At 44.1% G+C, this 6,572-nt stretch overlaps 1 pseudogene; it reads left to right on the top strand.

Moving 5' to 3' along the window:
- The first annotated feature begins 5,956 nt into the window (after window positions 1–5,956).
- LOC110296845 (histone H3.3A-like) lies at window positions 5,957–6,366 on the top strand (annotated as a pseudogene).
- Window positions 6,367–6,572: the final 206 nt, after the last annotated feature.

Here is a 6,572-nt window from a genome sequence, read left to right as displayed (position 1 = left end):
ACAGTATCCTGTGCTCAGCATTTTCATTTTCCAGAGAGTAATCCTGAGGTGTAGGGAAGGGCCACATGCTGCTTAGGTAGATGACAATAGTTCAGCACCAGTAATAAGAATGGGAAAGGAGAAATGGAGACTCGCTCTTTGGAAAGCACACCAGAGTTTTCTCGGTGTTCAGGTGGGTGGTTTCCTTTTCGTTTGTGACGTTGTTTTCAGCTGGACAAGGATATGAGACAAAGCTTGGAAGGCTGCCCCTGTCTCCACACTCAATCAAGAACAATGCCAGATTGGGGGGGGGGCGGTCTCCTCGGGGCTTTCTGAGCCTCTCTTTCCTGTCACCTATCACCACCAGCGGCTTCTTTACTTCCTAGAGCTTCCTACTGCTTCCTGTCTGTTTTCAGTTTCCATGAGCTATGTAAGCAGAAGACAGGAGCCATCATCAACAATTGTGGGACTGAAGCCAGACTCTTCTCCAAATTAGTATTCTTCCCAGGTCTCCTGATTTTCAGCCTGTCACATAGGTTTTGGGAGGTGGTTCAATCAGTGATGTTCAGAGGCCTGGACGACAGCAGATGGATGTGCTTAGCAAACCCTCCTCCTCCTTCCCCCCCCCCCTCTCATCTACTCTCTTTTCAGCTACAGCTGGTTCTGAGACTACATCAGAGTTCTCCTTTGTGATCTCTTTATGGCTCTGCTACTGGTCAGTGGTCCTCAGACTTGAATCCCTGGGAGTGGCTGCTAAATCATTTCCGACAGCAGGAAATCAGACTCCACCTTTCAGAGGAGTCTGAAACACAGGATGTCTTTAAGGCCATGGGAGACAATGACCCTTTTCCACAGTTGGATAGCATTTAAAAGTAGAAGCCTAAAAACCTACAGTTATATTTAGAAGCCTTTTCTTGGGGCCATGAAAACTTTGTTGTTATTGGTTTTCTTATTGCTCACTGGCCCCCTGAACAGCACTCCTTTCTCCTTGGTGGTCCAAGATCCCTCGGTAGATCACAGCACTGAGAGTTTGCTGGGAGACTATTGCCCTGTCCTGGCCCTCAAATCCTTCGGGGACTGATTTAACAAGGATTGCAAATGTGGCTACCTGCTTTCCATCCCTATGGACTCTGCTGTTCAGTAGCTGTTGCATTAGCATGGGAAAAACTGTAGAAAGAGGCAGTCTCCCCAGGAGAACGTGTTTCTTACAAATGTGACTTCTGAAATAGCAGCCACACCACTTGGGAACTGGTCAGCCGTGCACATTTAAGGGCCACACTCAAAACGTACTACATGTGAAACTCTGGAGATCAGACCCTGCCCACCCTGTGCAGTAAAGAGCTGGCCAGGTGAGTCCCAATAAAGATGCAGCTTTCCCAATGTGAGGGTCGGGGTCCCTTCCTCTGCACCAGGTGTGACATACCTTGAGATCTATTTGTTATATCCCTGTTGTCTGCAGTTTCCATATCCCAGTTTTCAATTACCTATGGTCAATTGAAGACCAAAAATACTGAATGGAAAATTCTAGAAATAAGCAAGTAGCAAGTTTTATGTTTATTATAGAATGTTGTTGTGATTGTTTTTACTATCATTGCTAATTTCTTCTTACTTTTCCTAATTTAGAAGATAAACTATCATAGGTATCAATAGGAAGAAAAGAGCATATACGGGGATCAGTAGTACCGTCTACCATTTAAGGCACTCCTGGGGGGTTGGAACCCATCCTTTGTGATAAGGGGGAATTTCCAGCTTTAAGCTTACAGGAGCAAGGATGGGAGCTGTTCCCCGCTCTCCTGTGTGTGTGGACAGTGAGCATCTATTAAGCATCTATTAGGTGTACTCATAAATGGTCATTTATTTATCTTACTCTCTAATGTTATCTTGTTGCCTAGCCTATGTGTTATTAATAGGTGAAAGGTAGTTTGCTACTTCAGACTCAGTTATTCAACAAGTACTAAGTACTATTATGTACTAGGTATTCCTAACACAAGTGGGGCTATGGTGATGTAATTATGCCTTTGCATAAACAAACAAACACTATACCTTAGTTACTTCTTCCTTCCTCTCTCTCTTTCTCTCTCTCTCTCTCCCTCCCTCCCTTCCTTCCTTCCTTCCTTCCTTCCTTCCTTCCTTCCTTCCTTCCTTCCTTCCTTCCTTTCTTTCTCTCTTTCTCTCTTTCTCTCTTTCTTCTTCTTCTTTTTTTTTTTTTCTGAGTCTCTGTGTAGCCCTGGCTGTCCTGGCACTCACTTTGTAGACCAGGCTGGCCTCGAACTCAGAAATTCGCCTGCCTCTGCCTCCCGAGTGCTGGGATTAAAGGCGTGTGCCACCACGCCCGGCTCCTTAGTTACCTTTTTATTGCTATCAAAAACCACCATGACCAAGGCAACTTATAAAAGAAAGTACTTAGTTTGAGGGCTCATAGTTTAGGGGATCAGAGTCCATGACCATTGTGGTGGGAAACACGACAGCAGGTAGGCAGGCACGGTGTGGGAGCAGTAAGTTAGAGCTTACACACTGAGACAACAACCAGAAGGTAGAGAGAGTCTGAGTTAGCTGGGGATAACATGCACTTTTAAAACTTCAAATTCCACCTCTAGTGACACACCATCTTCAACAAGGCCACATCTTCTAATCTTTCCCAAACAGTTCTACTGAGGACCAAAAATTCAAGTACATGAACCTATGGAGGCCATTCTCATTTAAATGACTAGACACTATAATAACATACAATAGCCAGAGCTTTGAGGCAGAAATAGGGGCCAAGGAGAGTTATTTGGGTGACGAGGCAGCTATCTGTATTTTCTTGAGTAGCAGAATGGCTGCTTCCGTATTTGTTTTAATCCTTGCACTGGGAAGACCATGTAAAAGTAACTCTCATTCTGTTGGAACTGTCATCTCTGAGGCTTACTGACCTCATCTGCTAATCTAAGCCTAGTCCCAGAAGCTTCTAGCCTCCTCTGTACAATCTTATCTAGGCCTAGAATGTTTTCAGCCTCCGAGTCTTGCTACTAAATAAATTCACCCTTTCTTATCCTTTCAGAGCTCTGACTGGCTGGTTAAACTCAGCTGTCCTGGCTCAAACTCCTCTTCCAGCTGACTGATTCAATCCGTCTTCTTTCTTGGCCTCTGACTGAATTGTTGTGCTTGGCCTCAAACTAACGCTGGCAATCTGTTCTAATTTAGCGTCTTCTCATTCTCTGGCTCATTCTTCGTTCACCCATGTCTAGCTTGCTTTCTCTCCAACCTATCTCGCTAAAACTCTCCCTTCTAAAACTCTTCTGCCTTCTCTCCTTTCTCTCTCCTTGCACTGCTCTCCTAAGCATCTTCCCTTTCCTCTCTCTTCTCATGAAAATCGGGTGCATCCTATTTTGCAGGTCTTTGATTTGTCACTTTGTGTGCCTCTCAGTCAGACATTGCTTTGAAACATGGGTGTTTCCTTCTACAACCTAGCTTTACCTTTCCTGTTCGGGATTAAGGTGTGTACTAAGGCCATGTCTGAAGTTTAGGCAGAGGGATTAGAGATGAGTGGTAAGGCTGAGACACACAACTAGTATAAACAGGGTTTCCACGTAAACAACAGTCTCATCGTTCACAGTGTGATCAAATATCCTGCAACAAGAACACCTTGATTTTCACCCTGTGTCTTTCAGTCCCCAAAGTTCCATCTTCCTTATCCACTGTTTTGGGAGCAGGAACAGGACCAAGATTTGTCAAATCAAAGCATGTATCATTTTAGCTCCGGCAACAAATGCTTCAGGAAAGGGCACAAACTATGTAAGGAAAATTCAGCTGGGTGCTTTTCCTAGATGATACTGGAAAGACAAAAAGAAGATCCTAGCAGCACTTGGTGGAGTTATCAGGATGTGGGGATTTAATCTTGAGGTTTCTAGGGACCACTGGGAGGTACCAGATTTCCCAAGTTGCAAAATATACTCAGTGTGCAGTGGAGAGAAGGGAGGGGCCTGGACCACATCATTTGAATGGCTGGATCCTCAAGCCAATACTTCTAGACATTTCAGTTTTATCAGTATCTATCTTGCACTTATGTTGGCACCAGTTTTTGTCCCTTAGAACACAAGGACTCGAAATATTAAATCCAGTGAACACACATTTATTACCCATCTCTGCTCCTTTTTGGCCGAGCCAATTAGATTCTTTGTGACAAGGGTAGGTTGAGGGGGTTCATGCAAGAGGAGAAAGTCTGCGAGGCCCTTGACCTAACCTAGGTGTTCAGGAAGAGGTGAATAGTTCCCAGGAAACAATGCAACAGTAACAACAACAACAACAACAAGGTAACAACTCTTTCAGGCTAACCAAATGGCATTCAGGATTTGTGTTTAAGAAATGTGACTTAATTCCCAATGAAGAACAAGGGGCTGAATTGTTTTTTTTTTTTTCTCCCTCTATTTTTAGACTTCAGATGGCACTGGCTAGAGTGGTTGAGGGGAGACATTCCCCCCTTCCTTCTTTTCAATGAAATACAATTACACTGAATTCATGGTATTCATTGTGTCAAATTCCTATGTTTCCTGGCACTGGCTAAAGAGATATATAATAAGATCCTGATAAGGATTCTCTTTCTGACTCAGACTGTATGCAGATAGATAACACTTTCTTTGGGCAACACTTTCTTTTTTCTCAGAATTATTTTGGGGCTAATTTACATGAACTCTTGAAAAAAAAAAAAAGAAACCACACATCCATCATTTTGAAAACAGGTTTCAACAAGAAAGAAGTAAAATTTGTTCAGCCAAGACACCCACCACAAGGTTTGGTTTTAATAATACACAAAAGGGGAATGGGGGTGAGGGAGCGAGACAGTGGGTAAACGCTTCTAGCTGGAAGAGGTGGGGCAGGAAGTGCTTTCTCCAGCCAAGAACAGTCTCTAATACATCGCTGCAACCCTGACAACCCTGGAGGGACAAGGATGCAGTGGTGGTCTGGAGGAGTGACTTTTTTATTTTTACGATTTAGTTTAGTGTGTGTGTGTGTGTGTGTGTGTGTGTGTGTGTGTGCAGACCTGCATGTCAGATGCTCTGGATCTGAAGTTACAGGTGCTGTCTGCCGAGCCATCTCTCCAGCTGTGGAACAGTTGGAATGAGCACCTCTTACACTGGGTCATCTGCCAAAAGAGCCCTTAAAAGTTTTGCAATTATTATTTCATTATTTTATGTATATGGGAGCTTTGCCTGCATGCATGCTGATGCACCATACACTTGCAGTGGCCACAGAGGCCAGGAGAGGGCACCAGATTCCTTGGAACTGGAATTGCAGGTGGTTGTGAGCTGTCTGTGGGTGCTGGGAATCAAAACTGGGTCCTCTGGAAGAGCAGCCAGTGATCTAACTGCTGAGTCATCTCTCCAATCCCAGAGGCCTTAAATACAAGGCCTCATGTATCCCTGGCTAGCTACTGAAATTACTATGCAGGCAAGGGTTACCTTGCCTTCTACCTCTCCTTCTACCTCTTCTACCTCTGGGAGGGTAGGATTATATTCTTCCATATCTAGTTTTTGCAGAGTTGGGGATCCTACCCAGGACATTGTGCATGCTTAGACAGGAATTCTATCAACTGAATTACATGTCAGTCCAGTTATTCTTGTGGCTACTTCATGTTCATGTTGGGCCTATTTCGCAATCTTTTATCTATTTTTTTTTTTTTTTTTTACCTTTCCTCAGGAACTTTTCTTTTAATTTTGCAAGACAGGGGACTACATATATAGTCCAGGCTGGCCTAGAACTCAGCACTTTTTTCCAAGTGCTGGGATTACCAAGCACACACTGCTGATTATAGCACTAGCCCAAAGAACCATTAAGAAATTGTTTTATATATGGAGAAACAAAAGACACTCTGTGTCAACAAAGTGGAAGCAGAAACTGACTCTTGAAAGTTGTCCTCTGTGTTCACAGCCTTCGTGGCGCTGCTGCTGAGCTCCAGCTGAAGGAGAGGTGGGTGGGTAAGTAAGGAGTTGCCCATACCATGGCTCGTACAAAGCAGTTTGCTCGCAAATCCACCGGTGGTAAAGCACCCAGGAAACAACTGACTACAAAAGCCTCTCACAAGAGTGCACCCTCTACTGGAGGGGTGAAAAGCCTCATCCTTACAGGCCTGGTACTGTGGCACTCAGTGAAGGCAGATGCTATCCAAAGTCCATTGAACTTCTGATTCGCAAGCTCCCCTTTCAGCGTCTGGTGCGAGAAATTGCTCAGGACTTCAAAACAGATCTGTGCTTCCAGAGTGCAGCTATTGGTGCTTTGCAGGAGGCAAGTGAGGCCTATCTGGTTGGCCTTTTTGAAGATACCAACCTGTGTGCTATCCATGCCAAACGTGTAACAATTATGCTAAGAGATATCCAGCTAGCACGCCGCATACGCGGAGAACGTGCTTAAGAGTCCACTATGAGGGGAAACATTTCATTCTCAAAAATTTTCTTTTCCTCTTCTTCCTGTTTTCAGTAGTTCTGAATGTTAGAGATCTTTTCCATGGGGTCAAAGGTACCTAAATATATGATTGTGGGGAACAGAATCAGGTATTGGCAGTTTCTCTACATTCCTTTGTGTGTGAATTTTTAATATAAATGCAAGATGTAAAATGT

This window comes from Mus caroli, unplaced genomic scaffold, assembly GCF_978045245.1.
Source record: "Mus caroli unplaced genomic scaffold, Mus_caroli_1 scaffold_7, whole genome shotgun sequence".
Classification (NCBI taxonomy): domain Eukaryota; kingdom Metazoa; phylum Chordata; class Mammalia; order Rodentia; family Muridae; genus Mus; species Mus caroli.
This window is presented reverse-complemented; position numbering and strand designations above follow the sequence as displayed.